We start from the raw sequence: 21,248 nt of genomic DNA on the forward strand, positions 1-21,248 counted from the left end.
AATTATCCGAAGGACATAGTTCTTGGGATCATTTAAACATGGTTAGTTCACTGCCACTCCTTTTCAGTGTGATTATATTTTCTGGAATCGTCAAAAAAGGTGACTGCAACGAGAAAGGATTTGTAAAAGAAGTAAGAAGCAAAATACCGGACAACAATTTCAACACACTTTTTACAGTATCATATGGAAATATGAAAGAATTTAAAGAAGCTGTGCGTAAGTCCATAAATGGTTTCAATCAAGCAGCTGGTGTAAAGATTCCAGAGAGCCTTTCCAAACAAATTTTTAATGAAGGAGAAAAAATTGGAAGCATTGTTACATCAGACCAAGATTTCTAAAAATACACTAAAGCAGTCTACCTCTTTTTGAAAAACCAGGGAGTGCTGACAGAACAAAATGAAGGCAAATTGGCTACAAGTCTTGCACGCTACTTCAACGATGAGGTCGAAAGATTGGAAAAAAAGACATTTGCACACTTTACCCTCCATCAGTATAGCAATAGCTAAGTTTTTCAAGCATGAGGGCATCTATGGTGACCTGACGAAATTTAAGATATATTATGAGTACTTGTTTGATGAGGTAGATAAAATTTATGACAATGCTCAAAGTCATGATTTTAAAAGCACATCATTTGTGAAAGAAGTAAGAAGCAAAATTGCGGACAACAATTTCAACACACTTTTTACAGTATCATATGGAAATATGAAGGAATTTAAAGAAGCTGTGCGTGAGTCCATAAATGGTTTCAATCAAGCAGCTGGTGTAAAGATTCCAGAGAGCCTTTCCAAACAAATTTTTAATGAAGGAGAAAAAAATTGGAAGCATTGTTACATCAGACCAAGATTTCCAAAAATACACTAAAACAGTCTACCTCTTTTTGAAAAACCAGGGAGTGATGAGAGAACAAAATGAAGGCTAATTGGCTGCAAGTCTTGCACGCTACTTCAACGATGAGGTCGAAAGATTGGAAAAAAAGACATTTTGCACACTTTACCCTCCATCAGTATAGCAATAGCTAAGTTTTTCAAACATGAGGACATCTATGGTGACCTGACGAAATTTAAGATATATTATGAGTACTTGTTTGATGAGGTAGATAAAATTTATGACAATGCTCAAAGTCATGATTTTAAAAGCACATCATTTGTAAAAGAAGTAAGAAGCAAAATACCGGACAACAATTTCAACACACTTTTTACAGTATCATATGGAAATATGAAGGAATTTAAAGACGCTGTGCGTGAGTCCATAAATGGTTTCAATCAAGCAGCTGGTGTAAAGATTCCAGAGAGCCTTTCCAAACAAATTTTTAATGAAGGAGAAAAAATTGGAAGCATTGTTACATCAGACCAAGATTTCCAAAAATACACTAAAACAGTCTACCTCTTTTTGAAAAACCAGGGAGTGATGAGAGAACAAAATGAAGGCTAATTGGCTGCAAGTCTTGCACGCTACTTCAACGATGAGGTCGAAAGATTGGAAAAAAAGACATTTTGCACACTTTACCCTCCATCAGTATAGCAATAGCTAAGTTCTTCAAACATGAGGACATCTATGGTGACCTGACGAAATTTAAGATATATTATGAGTACTTGTTTGATGAGATAGATAAAATTTATGACAATGCTCAAAGTCATGATTTTAAAAGCACATCATTTGTAAAAGAAGTAAGAAGCAAAATACCGGACAACAATTTCAACACACTTTTTACAGTATCATATGGAAATATGAAGGAATTTAAAGAAGCTGTGCGTGAGTCCAGAAATGGTTTCAATCAAGCAGCTGGTGTAAAGATTCCAGAGCGCCTTTCCAAACAAATTTTTAATGAAGGAGAAAAAATTGGAAGCATTGTTACATCAGACAAAGATTTCCAAAAATACACTAAAGCAGTCTACCTCTTTTTGAAAAACCAGGGAGTGCTGACTGAACAAAATGAAGGCAAATTTGGCTACAAGTCTTGCCAGCTACTTCAACTATGAGGTCGAAAGATTGGGAAAAAAAGACATTTTGCACACTTTACCCTCCATCAGTATAGCAATAGCTAAGTTTTTCAAGCATGAGGGCATCTATGGTGACCTGACGAAATTTAAGATATATTATGAGTACTTGTTTGATGAGGTAGATAAAATTTATGACAATGCTCAAAGTCATGATTTTAAAAGCACATCATTTGTAAAAGAAGTAAGAAGCAAAATACCGGACAACAATTTCAACACACTTTTTACAGTATCATATGGAAATATGAAGGAATTTAAAGAAGCTGTGCGTGAGTCCATAAATGGCTTCAATCAAGCAGCTGGTGTAAAGATTCCAGAGAGCCTTTCCAAACAAATTTTTAATGAAGGAGAAAAAATTGGAAGCATTGTTACATCAGACCAAGATTTCCAAAAATACACTAAAGCAGTCTACCTCTTTTTGAAAAACCAGGGAGTGCTGACAGAACAAAATGAAGGCAAATTGGCTACAAGTCTTGCACGCTACTTCAACGATGAGATCGAAAGATTGAAAAAAAAAAGACATTTTGCACACTTTACCCTCCATCAGTATAGCAATAGCTAAGTTTTTCACGCATGAGGGCATCTATGGTGACCTGACGAAATTTAAGATATATTATGAGTACTTGTTTGATGAGGTAGATAAAATTTATGACAATGCTCAAAGTCATGATTTTAAAAGCACATCATTTGTAAAAGAAGTAAGAAGCAAAATACGGACAACAATTTCAACACACTTTTTACAGTATCATATGGAAATATGAAGGAATTTAAAGACGCTGTGCGTGAGTCCATAAATGGTTTCAATCAAGCAGCTGGTGTAAAGATTCCAGAGAGCCTTTCCAAACAAATTTTTAATGAAGGAGAAAAAATTGGAAGCATTGTTACATCAGACCAAGATTTCCAAAAATACACTTAAGCAGTCTACCTCTTTTTGAAAAACCAGGGAGTGCTGACAGAACAAAATGAATGCAAATTGGCTACAAGTCTTGCACGCTACTTCAACGATGAGGTCGAAAGATTGAAAAAAAAAGACATTTTGTACACTTTACCCTCCATCAGTATAGCAATAGCTAAGTTTTTCAAGCATGAGGGCATCTGTGGTGAACTGACGAAATTTAAGATATATTGTGAGTACTTTTTGATGAGGTAGATAAAATTTATGACAATGCTCAACGTCATGATTTTAAAAGCACATCATTTGTGAAAGAAGTAAGAAGCAAAATACCGGACATTAATTTCAACACACTTTTTACAGTATCATATGGAAATATGAAGGAATTTAAAGAAGCTGTGCGTGAGTCCATAAATGGTTTCAATCAAGCAGCTGGTGTAAAGATTCCAGAGAGCCTTTCCAAACAAATTTTTAATGAAGGAGAAAAAATTGGAAGCATTGTTACATCAGACCAAGATTTCCAAAAATACACTAAAACAGTCTACCTCTTTTTGAAAAACCAGGGAGTGATGAGAGAACAAAATGAAAGCTAATTGGCTGCAAGTCTTGCACGCTACTTCAACGATGAGGTCGAAAGATTGGAAAAAAAGACATTTTGCACACTTTACCCTCCATCAGTATAGCAATAGCTAAGTTCTTCAAACATGAGGACATCTATGGTGACCTGACGAAATTTAAGATATATTATGAGTACTTGTTTGATGAGGTAGATAAAATTTATGACAATGCTCAAAGTCATGATTTTAAAAGCACATCATTTGTAAAAGAAGTAAGAAGCAAAATACCGGACAACAATTTCAACACACTTTTTACAGTATCATATGGAAATATGAAGGAATTTAAAGAAGCTGTGCGTGAGTCCAGAAATGGTTTCAATCAAACAGCTGGTGTAAAGATTCCAGAGCGCCTTTCCAAACAAATTTTTAATGAAGGAGAAAAAATTGGAAGCATTGTTACATCAGACAAAGATTTCCAAAAATACACTAAAGCAGTCTACCTCTTTTTGAAAAACCAGGGAGTGCTGACTGAACAAAATGAAGGCAAATTTGGCTACAAGTCTTGCCAGCTACTTCAACTATGAGGTCGAAAGATTGGAAAAAAAAGACATTTTGCACACTTTACCCTCCATCAGTATAGCAATAGCTAAGTTTTTCAAGCATGAGGGCATCTATGGTGACCTGACGAAATTTAAGATATATTATGAGTACTTGTTTGATGAGGTAGATAAAATTTATGACAATGCTCAAAGTCATGATTTTAAAAGCACATCATTTGTAAAAGAAGTAAGAAGCAAAATAGCGGACAACAATTTCAACACACTTTTTACAGTATCATATGGAAATATGAAGGAATTTAAAGAAGCTGTGCGTGAGTCCATAAATGGTTTCAATCAAGCAGCTGGTGTAAAGATTCCAGAGAGCCTTTCCAAACAAATTTTTAATGAAGGAGAAAAAATTGGAAGCATTGTTACATCAGACCAAGATTTCCAAAAATACACTAAAGCAGTCTACCTCTTTTTGAAAAACCAGGGAGTGCTGACAGAACAAAATAAAGGCAAATTGGCTACAAGTCTTGCACGCTACTTCAACGATGAGGTCGAAAGATTGAAAAAAAAAGACATTTTGCACACTTTACCCTCCATCAGTATAGCAATAGCTAAGTTTTTCAAACATGAGGGCATCTATGGTGACCTGACGAAATTTAAGATATATTATGAGTACTTGTTTGATGAGGTAGATAAAATTTATGACAGTGCTCAAAGTCATGATTTTAAAAGCACATCATTTGTAAAAGAAGTAAGAAGCAAAATACGGACAACAATTTCAACACACTTTTAACAGTATCATATGGAAATATGAAGGAATTTAAAGACGCTGTGCGTGAGTCCATAAATGGTTTCAATCAAGCAGCTGGTGTAAAGATTCCAGAGAGCCTTTCCAAACAAATTTTTAATGAAGGAGAAAAAATTGGAAGCATTGTTACATCAGACCAAGATTTCCAAAAATACACTTAAGCAGTCTACCTCTTTTTGAAAAACCAGGGAGTGCAGACAGAACAAAATGAATGCAAATTGGCTACAAGTCTTGCACGCTACTTCAACGATGAGGTCGAAAGATTGAAAAAAAAAGACATTTTGTACACTTTACCCTCCATCAGTATAGCAATAGCTAAGTTTTTCAAGCATGACGGCATCTATGGTGACCTGACGAAATTTAAGATATATTATGAGTACTTGTTTGATGAGGTAGATAAAATTTATGACAATGCTCAAAGTCATGATTTTAAAAGCACATCATTTGTAAAAGAAGTAAGAAGCAAAATACCGGACAACAATTTCAACACACTTTTTACAGTATCATATGGAAATATGAAGGAATTTAAAGAAGCTGTGCGTGAGTCCATAAATGGCTTCAATCAAGCAGCTGGTGTAAAGATTCCAGAGAGCCTTTCCAAACAAATTTTTAATGAAGGAGAAAAAATTGGAAGCATTGTTACATCAGACCAAGATTTCCAAAAATACACTAAAGCAGTCTACCTCTTTTTGAAAAACCAGGGAGTGCTGACAGAACAAAATGAAGGCAAATTGGCTACAAGTCTTGCACGCTACTTCAACGATGAGATCGAAAGATTGAAAAAAAAAAGACATTTTGCACACTTTACCCTCCATCAGTATAGCAATAGCTAAGTTTTTCACGCATGAGGGCATCTATGGTGACCTGACGAAATTTAAGATATATTATGAGTACTTGTTTGATGAGGTAGATAAAATTTATGACAATGCTCAAAGTCATGATTTTAAAAGCACATCATTTGTAAAAGAAGTAAGAAGCAAAATACGGACAACAATTTCAACACACTTTTTACAGTATCATATGGAAATATGAAGGAATTTAAAGACGCTGTGCGTGAGTCCATAAATGGTTTCAATCAAGCAGCTGGTGTAAAGATTCCAGAGAGCCTTTCCAAACAAATTTTTAATGAAGGAGAAAAAATTGGAAGCATTGTTACATCAGACCAAGATTTCCAAAAATACACTTAAGCAGTCTACCTCTTTTTGAAAAACCAGGGAGTGCTGACAGAACAAAATGAATGCAAATTGGCTACAAGTCTTGCACGCTACTTCAACGATGAGGTCGAAAGATTGAAAAAAAAAGACATTTTGTACACTTTACCCTCCATCAGTATAGCAATAGCTAAGTTTTTCAAGCATGAGGGCATCTGTGGTGAACTGACGAAATTTAAGATATATTGTGAGTACTTTTTGATGAGGTAGATAAAATTTATGACAATGCTCAACGTCATGATTTTAAAAGCACATCATTTGTGAAAGAAGTAAGAAGCAAAATACCGGACATTAATTTCAACACACTTTTTACAGTATCATATGGAAATATGAAGGAATTTAAAGAAGCTGTGCGTGAGTCCATAAATGGTTTCAATCAAGCAGCTGGTGTAAAGATTCCAGAGAGCCTTTCCAAACAAATTTTTAATGAAGGAGAAAAAATTGGAAGCATTGTTACATCAGACCAAGATTTCCAAAAATACACTAAAACAGTCTACCTCTTTTTGAAAAACCAGGGAGTGATGAGAGAACAAAATGAAAGCTAATTGGCTGCAAGTCTTGCACGCTACTTCAACGATGAGGTCGAAAGATTGGAAAAAAAGACATTTTGCACACTTTACCCTCCATCAGTATAGCAATAGCTAAGTTCTTCAAACATGAGGACATCTATGGTGACCTGACGAAATTTAAGATATATTATGAGTACTTGTTTGATGAGGTAGATAAAATTTATGACAATGCTCAAAGTCATGATTTTAAAAGCACATCATTTGTAAAAGAAGTAAGAAGCAAAATACCGGACAACAATTTCAACACACTTTTTACAGTATCATATGGAAATATGAAGGAATTTAAAGAAGCTGTGCGTGAGTCCAGAAATGGTTTCAATCAAACAGCTGGTGTAAAGATTCCAGAGCGCCTTTCCAAACAAATTTTTAATGAAGGAGAAAAAATTGGAAGCATTGTTACATCAGACAAAGATTTCCAAAAATACACTAAAGCAGTCTACCTCTTTTTGAAAAACCAGGGAGTGCTGACTGAACAAAATGAAGGCAAATTTGGCTACAAGTCTTGCCAGCTACTTCAACTATGAGGTCGAAAGATTGGAAAAAAAAGACATTTTGCACACTTTACCCTCCATCAGTATAGCAATAGCTAAGTTTTTCAAGCATGAGGGCATCTATGGTGACCTGACGAAATTTAAGATATATTATGAGTACTTGTTTGATGAGGTAGATAAAATTTATGACAATGCTCAAAGTCATGATTTTAAAAGCACATCATTTGTAAAAGAAGTAAGAAGCAAAATAGCGGACAACAATTTCAACACACTTTTTACAGTATCATATGGAAATATGAAGGAATTTAAAGAAGCTGTGCGTGAGTCCATAAATGGTTTCAATCAAGCAGCTGGTGTAAAGATTCCAGAGAGCCTTTCCAAACAAATTTTTAATGAAGGAGAAAAAATTGGAAGCATTGTTACATCAGACCAAGATTTCCAAAAATACACTAAAGCAGTCTACCTCTTTTTGAAAAACCAGGGAGTGCTGACAGAACAAAATAAAGGCAAATTGGCTACAAGTCTTGCACGCTACTTCAACGATGAGGTCGAAAGATTGAAAAAAAAAGACATTTTGCACACTTTACCCTCCATCAGTATAGCAATAGCTAAGTTTTTCAAACATGAGGGCATCTATGGTGACCTGACGAAATTTAAGATATATTATGAGTACTTGTTTGATGAGGTAGATAAAATTTATGACAGTGCTCAAAGTCATGATTTTAAAAGCACATCATTTGTAAAAGAAGTAAGAAGCAAAATACGGACAACAATTTCAACACACTTTTAACAGTATCATATGGAAATATGAAGGAATTTAAAGACGCTGTGCGTGAGTCCATAAATGGTTTCAATCAAGCAGCTGGTGTAAAGATTCCAGAGAGCCTTTCCAAACAAATTTTTAATGAAGGAGAAAAAATTGGAAGCATTGTTACATCAGACCAAGATTTCCAAAAATACACTTAAGCAGTCTACCTCTTTTTGAAAAACCAGGGAGTGCTGACAGAACAAAATGAATGCAAATTGGCTACAAGTCTTGCACGCTACTTCAACGATGAGGTCGAAAGATTGAAAAAAAAAGACATTTTGTACACTTTACCCTCCATCAGTATAGCAATAGCTAAGTTTTTCAAGCATGAGGGCATCTATGGTGACCTGACGAAATTTAAGATATATTATGAGTACTTGTTTGATGAGGTAGATAAAATTTATGACAATGCTCAACGTCATGATTTTAAAAGCACATCATTTGTAAAAGAAGTAAGAAGCAAAATTCCGGACAACAATTTCAACACACTTTTTACAGTATCATATGGAAATATGAAGGAATTTAAAGAAGCTGTGCGTGAGTCCATAAATGGTTTCAATCAAGCAGCTGGTGTAAAGATTCCAGAGAGCCTTTCCAAACAAATTTTTAATGAAGGAGAAAAAATTGGAAGCATTGTTACATCACACCAAGATTTCCAAAAATACACTTTAGCAGTCTACCTCTTTTTGAAAAACCAGGGAGTGCTGACAGAACAAAATGAAGGCAAATTGGCTACAAGTCTTGCACGCTACTTCAACGATGAGGTCGAAAGATTGGGAAAAAAAGACATTTTGCACACTTTACCCTCCATCAGTATAGCAATAGCTAAGTTTTTCAAGCATGAGGGCATCTATGGTGACCTGACCAAATTTAAGATATATTATGAGTACTTGTTTGATGAGGTAGATAAAATTTATGACAATGCTCAAAGTCATGATTTTAAAATCACATCATTTGTAAAAGAAGTAAGAAGCAAAATACCGGACAACAATTTCAACACACTTTTTACAGTATCATATGGAAATATGAAGGAATTTAAAGCAGCTGAGCGTGAGTCCATAAATGGTTTCAATCAAGCAGCTGGTGTAAAGATTCCAGAGAGCATTTCCAAAGAAATTTATTGTGAAGGAGAAAAAATTGGAAGCATTGTTACATCAGACCAAGATTTCCAAAAATACACAAAAGCAGTCTACCTCTTTTTGAAAAACCAGGGAGTGCTGACAGAACAAAATGAAGGCAAATTGGCTACAAGTCTTGCACGCTACTTCAACGATGAGGTCGAAAGATTGGAAAAAAAAAGACATTTTGCACACTTTACCCTCCATCAGTGTTCCAGACGCAAGTGCGTGAACGCAGATGCAGTGATTACCAGACGCAAATGCGTGAACGCAGATGCGGTGATTATTTATTATATTATTTATTATATTATTTCTTACATTATTCTTTTGTTGGCAACATGTATATATTCTTTGTGTACTTTTGTGATAGTAAAAGAGTTTGTTCTATGAGATACTTGTTTTAGTGTTGATTGTAATTAGAAACATTTACGTTTACAACCAACACATTTTGGTGCCGAAACAACTCGGTTTAAAATTAAATACGAATCAGATGAATAATTTACGCAGTCACTCTTTTAAAAACTAACGAAACTTCAAACATCAGTATTACTCAATGATGGAGAAACCAAACGATAAAAAACTTGGCGATAGTCTGGCACTTTTGAAAAGAAAAAGAAGAACAGTGCGAGGTAATGTTACTCGATTTATTACTCAATTAAATACGATCTTTCTGCAACCTCTGACACTTTAAATGAAAATGTCGAATATATTAGTCATCTTCTATCCGATTGCTTGTTAGAAATGAAGAAATTGGATAACGACATTCATAGTTTATTAACAGATGGTGATTATGACAATGATATTATTCAATGTGAAGAATACGTGGATAATGCCGAACTCGCTATCTTTAAAGCAAAAAAATTTGGTAGTAGAACTAATTTTGAATATAATACTTTACAATCGCCAGAAGTAACCGTTTCTCAAATACCTGTTACACAAGTACCCGTTATGCAATTACCCGTTTCTCAATCTCACACAGTGAAACTTCCTACTATTAAACTGGATACTTTTCGAGGTGATATTGAACAATGGCAGTGTTTCTGGGAACAATTTCAATCTTCTATTGACGATAATAATAGTCTATCATTAATTGATAAACATGTGTTCTTGCGAGGATATTTAGAAGATGAACCAAGACGGTTAGTTGACGGGATCAGTGTTAGTGCCAGCACATATGAAACTACAAAAGCTCTTCTTCAAAATCGATATGGCGACAAAAACAGAATAATTCAAGCCCATTTAGACTTTTTGGAAAATATTTCGCCAATACGTAATCCCACTCCTATTGCATTGAATGAAGTATTTATAGAATGCAACAGAAGACTAAATGCTTTAACGGCTTTAGGAGAGGATATCAACGCTTATGGGCGAGTTTTGGCTCCAAAAATTTTACTTGCCTTTCCGGATGATATTTGTCGCCGATGGATCATTTACGCAAAAAGAGAGAAAATATCTGAAGGTGATATGAATAAACTAGTGGAATATTTATCTGAAGAAGTAGAAGGTGCTCTCACAACACTAAAAATTCGAGGTGAGCAAAACTTTGATTACACATTTAAGACATCTACAGCAGCCTTGCATGTGAATTTTAAAAAGATTAACCAGACTAAAAAACCATCTCCATTTTGCCCCTTCTGTGAAATTAACGGTCACTGGCCGCAAGATTGTACGAATATAAAGGTCTGGTTTCTTAGGACAAGCGCCTTATCTGGGCGTCAGCGGGACGTCAACGTCACGCTGACGCCAACAAAATACTGGTTTGTTAGCTCAAGGCCTGGTTTCTTAGAACTAACGCCTTATCTGGGCGTCAGAGGAAAGTTGACGTAGATCTGACGCCAAAAAAATACTTTTTTGTTAGCTCAGCGTGAGCAGTCGGTCCAACGCAGACATTATCTCTCATTGCGCATGCGTTAATAACGTAAACAAATATTTATTTTGAATTTGTATTGATTTTGTTATTGTCGACCAGTGTTTTAGAGAACAAATAATGACTTTGTTCAAGAAAAAACACATTATAGCTGAGCTAAATGAAGAGTGCTATGTTTAATGAAGAAGCTATGTTTAATGTCAAAATCAAAATCTTGGCTGATTTCAATGTGCTGTTGGATGTTGTCCGCCATTACTTCTGTGGTTAACGTCACGCTGTAATCCAACTGCAGTTGAGTTGGACGGCAATTGAAGTTCAAGATAAGCGTTCGATGACGTATACTATCCAACTCACAAATGGACCAATCAGAGGTTAGCGCTGATTTCCAGCTGACGGCGTCCTGTCCTAAGAAACCAAGCCTTAACTGATATTGATACTCGAATCCAAAAATTAAAAACCTCTGGTAGATGCTTCCTGTGTACTAATCGTGGCCATAGTATAAAAAATTGCCTTCGCAAAGATAAAGCGTTCTGCATAAGATGCAAAAAGAAGCACCATGTCTCTATTTGTAGAAACAACAGTTCAAATCAACCTAGCCAATCTATTTCTACAAATAACATAGATACTCGTACAACTAATTTTACTCACTTACAGACTGCTCGAGTATATATAACTGGCCCAACTGGCATTACTAAGCTTACAAGATGCATTTTAGATTGTGGAAGTCAAACCAGTTTCATTCATTCACATCTTGTAGACTACCTAAAATTAGATGTCATTAGCTCAGATTCACTTGAAATTCATGCATTCGAATCATCAAATCAGGCTCAATCGAGACGAAAAGTAAGATTTAAACTATCAAGTATTTGGAATCAGTCAGAAATTTATCTACATGCATTTGAAAGTCCTAATAGATATGCAGTTCATCCATCAGTTCCATTAGAGATTGCTTCTATGGCTAACAAGAAAAAATTTAAGCTTGCTGACCCGAATGACACTCTGCAAGACATGCCTATTGAAGTTTTGATTGGTGCAGATTTTTACTGGACGGTGGTGAATTCTGAGATTCCTTTCAGACTTTCGGAAACAATTGTGCTCATTCCATCAATCTTTGGCTGGATTTTGTCTGGATCCAGATCTCATACATCTGTCGCTTCTTTATCGTCAGTTCATAATATCAGCATCACATCACCATATATTTTGGATGATCAAGTTAGGAACTTCTGGGACTTAGATACTTTAGGTATTAAAGCCATGCAAGACAAAGAAATGTCCATTCGCAATTCTGAAATATGGGAAGACTTTCGAAGCTCTTATGAAGTCCTAGAAAATCGTCGTGTTGTTAGATTACCTTGGAAAAAAGACGTTACTCTTTCTTCAAATAACTATCACGTAGCATCAAAACGCTTCAATACATTGTGCAAGAAGCTCCAAACAGATCCTAGCTTAAAGGAAATGTATGTTTCACTCATGGAAGATTACATAGACAAAAGGCAAGTTGAAATAGCACCGGAAAATCATGATAAAGAAGAAAAAAGCTATTACATACCCCATCATGTAGTCATTAAAGAGAAGAACGCAGAAATTAAGGGACGAATAGTGTTCGACGCCTCTTCTCACACACCAGGCCATCCATCATTAAACGATGCTCTAGAACAAGGTCCCAACTTACTCCCAGAAATTTTAGCCACCTTATTACGATTTCGTCTTCACAAACAAGCAATTATTAGCGATGGAAGTCAGGCTTTCTTACAATTAACTTTGTGGGAAAAAGACAGATGTGCTACTAAGTTTCTATGGTTCAAAAGTAGGAAAAATGATGATGGACATTTGCAGCTAGAGAATGAAATTGTGGTCTATCAATTTACACGTTTACCCTTTGGATTAACCAGCAGCCCATTCCTTCTTTCAGCTACACTTGACGAATTATGCTGCATGTACTCCAACATTTATCCCACAGCAGCTAAACATCTAAAAGGCAATATTTTCATGGATGATTTCGTTGTGGGAGTTGATTCAGAAGTCGAAGCGAAGACCCTATTTCACGAAATGCAAGAACTCACGAGTCTTATAAGCCTTCCCTTAGCGAAATGGAGTACCAACTCACAAGTTTTGAAAAACGAATGGAGGAAAGAAAAAATAAAGTTTAAAAGTAAGACTCAAGTCTTAGGTGTTCATTGGGATACAGAAGAAGATTCGTTTCATCAAAATATTAAGGAGCATGACCACGATTTATTTAAGGATCCGGTTACTAAACGCTTACTTTTGAAAACAATCTCAAAGATTTTTGATCCCTTGGGAATTTTCTCACCATCTACTGTAATAGGAAAAATTCTCTTTCAAGATACATGGCTATGCGGTATTGAATGGGACGAACTTTTACCCCCATCTATCGCATCAAGGTTTTCAAAATGGATTATGGACTTGCCACATTTAAACAACATTCGAATCCCCAGATGGATTGGAATATCTTCTGCTGATGTTACCATTCACGTATTCTGCGATGCTTCGGAACGTGCTTACGGAACAGTGTTATATGTACGATTCAAAGAAGATACTAAATTTCATGTTCGAATGGTTTGCAGTCGTAATAGACTTTCTCCTCTGAAAAGAATAACACTTCCCCGCTTAGAGCTCTTAGCCGCATTATTGGGTGCTCGATTACTCCATTATTTTTGTACAGAAACTAAACTGGATAGGAACACAGCGACACTTTGGAGTGACTCAACAGTTGCCTTAAATTGGATACAAGGTGATCCAAATCGGTGGAAAACTTTTGTCTGTAACCGAACGAACGAAATTCTCAATTACACAAATCCAACACAATGGCGGCATTGCCCTGGCAATGAAAATCCTGCCGACCACTTGTCTCGTGGTGTTGCACCCACAGAGCTTGAATCCTTGGATCTTTGGTGGCTAGGACCAATCTGGCTAACACAATCATCAGAGTTTTGGCCTTCAAAACAACTGAGTTACGCTAATCCAGATATTCATGCTGAACTACGTAAACCAGCTTCTCAATCTTTATTGATAACTTCTTACCAACCTCTTATTGATATATCGCGGTTCAGTTCATATATGAAACTTCTTAGAGTTACAGCATGGATATTTCGTTTCTTGTATAACTGTCGATCCAAGCAACACATTTCTATTGATCTCACATGTGATGAGCTTAACACAGCAAAAAACTATTGGATTCTTACAGTGCAAAAGCAATGCTTTTCGGCAGAGCTTAATGCATTACAAAATAATTCCCCTTTGCCAAAATCTTCAAAAATTAGCCGTTTTAACCCGTTTCTTCAAGAAAATCTCATACGATTAGGAGGTAGATTACAGTTCGCATCGCTCAAAAATGAGCAAAAACACCCTTTGCTTCTTGATGGATCTCACCCATTTGTACATCTTTTCATATACTACACACACGTGAAGCTTCATCACTTAGGTGTTCAAATAGTACTTTCAGAGATTCGTTCCAGCTTCTAGATAATACGAGGACGTGAAGCCATTAAACGAGTGCTCTATAAATGCCTACCTTGTAAACTCTCACAGGCATCTAGAAGTCAACAAATCGAAGCTCCTTTACCAAGGAACAGAATTACACCTTGCCTTCCATTTACTACTATTGGCATAGATTTCGCTGGCACGCTACTTCAACGATGAGGTCGAAAGATTGGAAAAAAAGACATTTTGCACACTTTACCCTCCATCAGTATAGCAATAGCTAAGTTTTTCAAACATGAGGACATCTATGGTGACCTGACGAAATTTAAGATATATTATGAGTACTTGTTTGATGAGGTAGATAAAATTTATGACAATGCTCAAAGTCATGATTTTAAAAGCACATCATTTGTAAAAGAAGTAAGAAGCAAAATACCGGACAACAATTTCAACACACTTTTTACAGTATCATATGGAAATATGAAGGAATTTAAAGAAGCTGTGCGTGAGTCCAGAAATGGCTTCAATCAAGCAGCTGGTGTAAAGATTCCAGAGAGCCTTTCCAAACAAATTTTTAATGAAGGAGAAAAAATTGGAAGCATTGTTACATCAGACCAAGATTTCCAAAAATACACTAAAGCAGTCTACCTCTTTTTGAAAAACCAGGGAGTGCTGACAGAACAAAATAAAGGCAAATTGGCTACAAGTCTTGCACGCGACTTCAACGATGAGGTCGAAAGATTGAATAAAAAGACATTTTGCACACTTTACCCTCCATCAGTATAGCAATAGCTAAGTTTTTCAAACATGAGGGCATCTATGGTGACCTGACGAAATTTAAGATATATTATGAGTACTTGTTTGATGAGGTAGATAAAATTTATGACAATGCTCAAAGTCATGATTTTAAAAGCACATCATTTGTAAAAGAAGTAAGAAGCAAAATACCGGACAACAATTTCAACACACTTTTTACAGTATCATATGGAAATATGAAGGAATTTAAAGAAGCTGTGCGTGAGTCCATAAATGGTTTCAATCAAGCAGCTGGTGTAAAGATTCCAGAGAGCCTTTCCAAACAAATTTTTAATGAAGGAGAAAAAATTGGAAGCATTGTTACATCAGACCAAGATTTCCAAAAATACACTAAAGCAGTCTACCTCTTTTTGAAAAACCAGGGAGTGCTGACAGAACAAAATGAAGGCAAATTGGCTACAAGTCTTGCACGCTACTTCAACGATGAGGTCGAAAGATTGGGAAAAAAAGACATTTTGCACACTTTACCCTCTATCAGTATAGCAATAGCTAAGTTTTTCAAACATGAGGGCATCTATGGTGACCTGACGAAATTTAAGATATATTATGAGTACTTGTTTGATGAGGTAGATAAAATTTATGACAATGCTCAAAGTCATGATTTTAAAAGCACATCATTTGTAAAAGAAGTAAGAAGCAAAATACCGGACAACAATTTCAACACACTTTTTACAGTATCATATGGAAATATGAAGGAATTTAAAGAAGCTGTGCGTGAGTCCATAAATGGTTTCAATCAAGCAGCTGGTGTAAAGATTCCAGAGAGCCTATCCAAACAAATTTTTAATGAAGGAGAAAAAATTGGAAGCATTCTTACATCAGACCAAGATTTCCAAAAATACACTAAAGCAGTCTACCTCTTTTTGAAAAACCAGGGAGTGCTGACAGAACAAAATGAAGGCAAATTGGCTACAAGTCTTGCACGCTACTTCAACGATGAGGTCGAAAGATTGGGAAAAAAAGACATTTTGCACACTTTACCCTCCATCAGTATAGCAATAGCTAAGTTTTTCAAACATGAGGGCATCTATGGTGACCTGACGAAATTTAAGATATATTATGAGTACTTGTTTGATGAGGTAGATAAAATTTATTGCAATGCTCAAAGTCATGATTTTAAAAGCACATCATTTGTAAAAGAAGTAAGAAGCAAAATACCGGACAACAATTTCAACACATTTTTTACAGTATCATATGGAAATATGAAGGAATTTAAAGCAGCTGAGCGTGAGTCCATAAATGGTTTCAATCAAGCAGCTGGTGTAAAGATTCCAGAGAGCCTATCCAAAGAAATTTATTGTGAATGAGAAAAAATTGGAAGCATTGTTACATCAGACCAAGATTTCCAAAAATACACAAAAGCAGTCTACCTCTTTTTGAAAAACCAGGGAGTGCTGACAGAACAAAATGAAGGCAAATTGGCTACAAGTCTTGCACGCTACTCAACGATGAGGTCCAAAGATTGGAAAAAAAAGACATTTTGCACACTTTACCCTCCATCAGTATAGCAATAGCTAAGTTTTTCAAACATGAGGGCATCTATGGTGACCTGACGAAATTTAAGATATATTATGAGTACTTGTTTGATGAGGTAGATAAAATTTATGACAATGCTCATAATCAATCTTTGAAAAACTGAGTTAAATTCTTTTCAATATTCTTACGATAAATTCTTTGTAAGAAAAGAGAACTTTTTTTTATTTCTTTTTCGTATTTCGAATGATTTTAATGTTTCAAATTGTTTGATATTGAAGTTTAATTGAATATCTAGTTATGTTAAGATTATTATATCTGTTCTGTGATGTCTTTTATTTTGTAATGAAACATCTAGCCGTCTTTTAAAACTTTTTGTATGATGTTGAACTTTGACATTTTAATTAATTAGAAGATGCTGTAACCTATTCCAGAAAAAAAATTACATTTCTGAAGCAAGAATGTTGTTGTTCTTTTCTCATTGCTCTTCATAGTCATACGTAATTGTAGTATGGTATACTACATATTAATTAAAATCATTTGTTAATTCTAATTTAATTATCTAATTTCATTATCTAATCATCTAATTTATTTAATCATCATCATTCATCTAATTTAATAATCATTTGTTAATTGTTAATTTGTTAATAATGTATTAAACGCTTAAATAATTGTAACTGTTAAATTTGTGATAAACTTTTAATTGCATGTTTTTTTAATTTCTTCTTTTTACACTTGTAATTAATGTTATTTATTTATCAGTATTCAATAATTCTTTGCAATATATTTCATGTAATACTTAAGTTTTAAGCCTCAATTTGTTTTGTAACCTTGGGAAAGTAATCTTTCTCTGCATTTATGTTCTTCCTTTAAAAGAAGATTCCTCCTTTTGTTACTTGCTGACAGCAAGATGTATGTCCAGTCAGCAAACACCTTTTGTTGGTTCGAGAAGGAGTGACACCAAGTCCCCTTTCCCACGTTTCGGCTTGCATCAAATGCAAAGCGCCCCTTTTGATCTTATGATGGCGCCAAGAATGTTCCAGAACATTCCACAAAATTCTTTACCAGGTGTGTCACCACTTTAGACAACCCCGCTTCATGTTTGGCATGGAGTTTAACAATTAATTTCGCCAGTTGGCCAAAATTGGCAGCTCTGTGATTTGCCCCACTGATCCTTCTCCAACCAACCGAGGTGTTATTCGCAAAAGTTTAATTTTTTTTGGCGAGAGTTTTCTCCCCTATCTTCATAACGAAGAAATAGTCAGTAGCAGTTGTTTTTCTCTCAATTGTGTTTTTTTTTTTTTTTCGGCTTAGGCCGATTTTTTGTGTTGGCATGTTTGCCAAGCATTTTTACTTTTTTATAAATGTTATCTTTTATAAATAAACTATGTTTTTCTGCATCCTTAACTATGAGTCTGGTGAGTAATTTTACAGTATAAGTTGTTTTCTCTTCCTTTTTTTTCAGCATGCTCCATTGTCGCGCTTGCGACTTTACACATTGTCGACTCCCGGGCACCTCCACTCGCCACGGTTTTATTTGTCAACTGTTTCACCGCCTTATCTAGTAACCCTCACTCAGAGGCAACCCTACGCTCGCCTCAATAACTCGCAAAAGTCATAAACGAATCTTCGCGCTCATGGATATTTTTAAAAGTTGCTTGTTGAATTAAGTTAAAATTTTATCCTCGTTTAAGACTAGAAAAATTCAAATATCGAGAGCAAAATACTTCGTCCTTCTATAAAGAAAGAGGAAGAAAAATTTACGTACACACAATTATTTCAGTTAATTGCATACATATTTCGGTTAAAAAAAATTTCAAATAGAAACTATTCTTGTAAATTAAATAAAAATCTGGAGTAGTAAAATATTTATATCTTCAGAATAATCAATTTCTTTTGAATATCTTAATTAATAAGCAAAATTTTAAAAAATAATCCCCTATATAAATCATCACATTATTAAGTGTACATATTTTTAAAGATAAAACTATTAAAAAAATTTTTACGCAGTTTGAAAAATAATTATTTTCATTTCCTTCATTTTTACCAGGTTTTTTCAATTGTTTCTATTTTGGAAAAAATATGTATTCTTCAAAATGCTTACAATATCTTAAAAAAATTGCATATATTTTATACTGAACAACTTTTGATTGACAATATTTCCTTCATAAGAGAGTCTTTAAAAAAATTTGAAAATATTTTCATTAAATTTGTTCAAATATTTTCTGTAAAATGCGTGCTATTATGAAAACAAGGAGAAAAAATATTTTTAGTAAAGCCATGACATAAAGAAACAAATCTATGACATACTCACTACTATTTTCGTATAGTTAATTTATTTTTTATAACATCAAATCATATTTATTAAAACTTAAAGTTGTGGCTGCTTAACTTTTTTAATGTTTCTTAAATTTGTCAGGGAAAATTCCGATATTTTCCATTTTTCTTGCTTCTATCACTATTATTTGTATATAATCTGAAATTACTCACCTTCGTTTCAATTGTTTCCTAATTAATTTTATCATATATTTTGCTATATATATTTATCCTTTCATTCTATGCTTCATTAATTTCATAACTTATCCATCTTGTAACTTTTTATTCATAATTTTATAACAACTTTAGCTTATTAGATTCGATAACTCAACAATTGGTCTATATATTTTAAAAGTTTTTTATTCAAATTTTGGGCTTCTAAATAAGATATGGAAAAAATACTATTAAAATTATTACATTTATTGTCAATCTAAAATTAGGTCTTTTTTTTCCTCCTAAGTGCGAAAACACATTTACTAACTTAAGGTAACGTAATTTAACACGATTCATCTATTTTAATAAGAACGATTCAGAGAAAAGCAGGATCAGAAAAAGTGAGATGTGTATTTTAATTTATATTCTGCTTCAAAAATGAGACAAAAAAGACACAGAAAACTTTTCTGTTATTATTCAATAGTATTCATTAGTCTTTAAAATTCCAAAAGAATTTTTTAGTTGCTGGAATCATATAATAGTCTCATTTGTAACAACTTGTTTCTTAATTTTTTTTTACACAATAGCTTTTATTGTATGTAATTTGCTTTTATTGTATGTAATTTGCTTTAAAAGTTCAAATATTTATTCTTAGATTGTCATGCAGTCTGTGTGTCTGAAAACTGTATGACCTATTTTATTTTATTTGTCCCTTGCCGAATGGTAATAATTGTTTCTTATTTGATAATAAAAATCTTACTTTTGCTGAGATAACTGATCGCAAGAGTTTTGTTTTATTATCATAACATGGATTAATTTTTTTTAGAAAAGTGTAAGTCCTCAGCCTTTCAACCCAACTGTTTTAAAACTACTTTCTTTATTTAAAGTAAATTATTAAGTTTAAAAATTGTTAAGATTCTCTTATTTGACTCAATATCTTGTCTTTATTGAATCAAAAATAAATAAACAGATTGCCCTTAAATTGTTGTACAGTTATGATATGAGAATGTCAAAGTTGATGGTTACTGTTTACATTATATTTTTATTTTACAAATCATAAAAAGTTTTCTTTAATCAAAATTGTGTTCATCTCATAAATATACTTTAACTGCGACAAATTTTTAAGTCTTGGCGACCAAAGCTGTGGAATTGGCTAATGCGTATAAAGGAATTTATCGTTTGGGACATAACATTTACCAAAAAGTGGTAAATCTAAGTGCGATTGTTTGGACGCTAATATTATTGGCACTGTAAATGGGAATCATCACATCAAATTTAATCATAGATATCAGTGTCAGAAAAGTAAAAAAAATTTACTTTAGGTATAAAGCAGACAGCAACAATCTCCTCATCATTACACGTATATAAAAAGAAAATGCTTTAAACTCATAAATTGTGTAGTTACTTAAATTAAAGGTTTTAAAAACTAAACAATTTGGTACAAAACCCTGCTGCATTATTGAATATTGCGTCCACATACTTGGTAAAGACACCATAAAGTATTTGAAATAAATTTATAAAAATAATTAAAAAGCTATACCCTACTCATATATCCTGCACCCACAACAAAGCTTTATCCTAAAAAGGAAATAAAAAAGTAAGAATTAAATATGTGTTTCAGGAAAGTCCGAATAAAAAGAGACTGATAATACACAAAAACTTTTAAAGCAGCTAAATTTATTCACACCTCGTGCGTTTTTTAAATCGTATGTTGCAAGTGAAACATGCGCGAATTAGTATTCCAAGATTTTCGCGAGAAAATTTGAAACCCGACTTGGCGAATTTCAAAATACGGTGCCAAAGAAGTGCCTGGGAGTCGACAATGTGTAAAGTCGCTACCAGGAATACCAATATGTCCAGGTACCCATTGTAGGTACACCTTGTTACGATTAGAAAGGAGCACTCGCACACTAGTGAAGAGATCAATTTTCACCTTGATAGTGATAGAAGAGCAGCCTGACTGTCAGAGCAGATATATAAGATGAAAGAGAATGAAGAATTTACACACCGTAAAATACTAACTCCCGAAGACTATACTTTTAATAGTTATGATTAAGATTAAAGATCCAGAATTACTCTATGTGTTTTATTTTGAAATCGAGACACTTCGGTAGCAAGATATCTTGAAAAAGCAACTAAGAAAATAATAGAGTCGATGTTGTTTCCTTTTATAAGTTTTTGAA

General features: G+C 34.1%; 1 protein-coding gene across 2 annotated transcripts in view; it reads left to right on the top strand.

Moving 5' to 3' along the window:
* Positions 1–21,248, top strand: part of LOC107450189 (glutathione S-transferase 1) — a 120,001-nt gene that overhangs the window by 19,781 nt on the left and 78,972 nt on the right. The window lies entirely within an intron of this gene.

This window comes from Parasteatoda tepidariorum, chromosome 1 (assembly GCF_982258835.1).
Source record: "Parasteatoda tepidariorum strain Cologne lab strain chromosome 1, Ptep-v5.0, whole genome shotgun sequence".
Taxonomy (NCBI): Eukaryota; Metazoa; Arthropoda; class Arachnida; order Araneae; family Theridiidae; genus Parasteatoda; species Parasteatoda tepidariorum.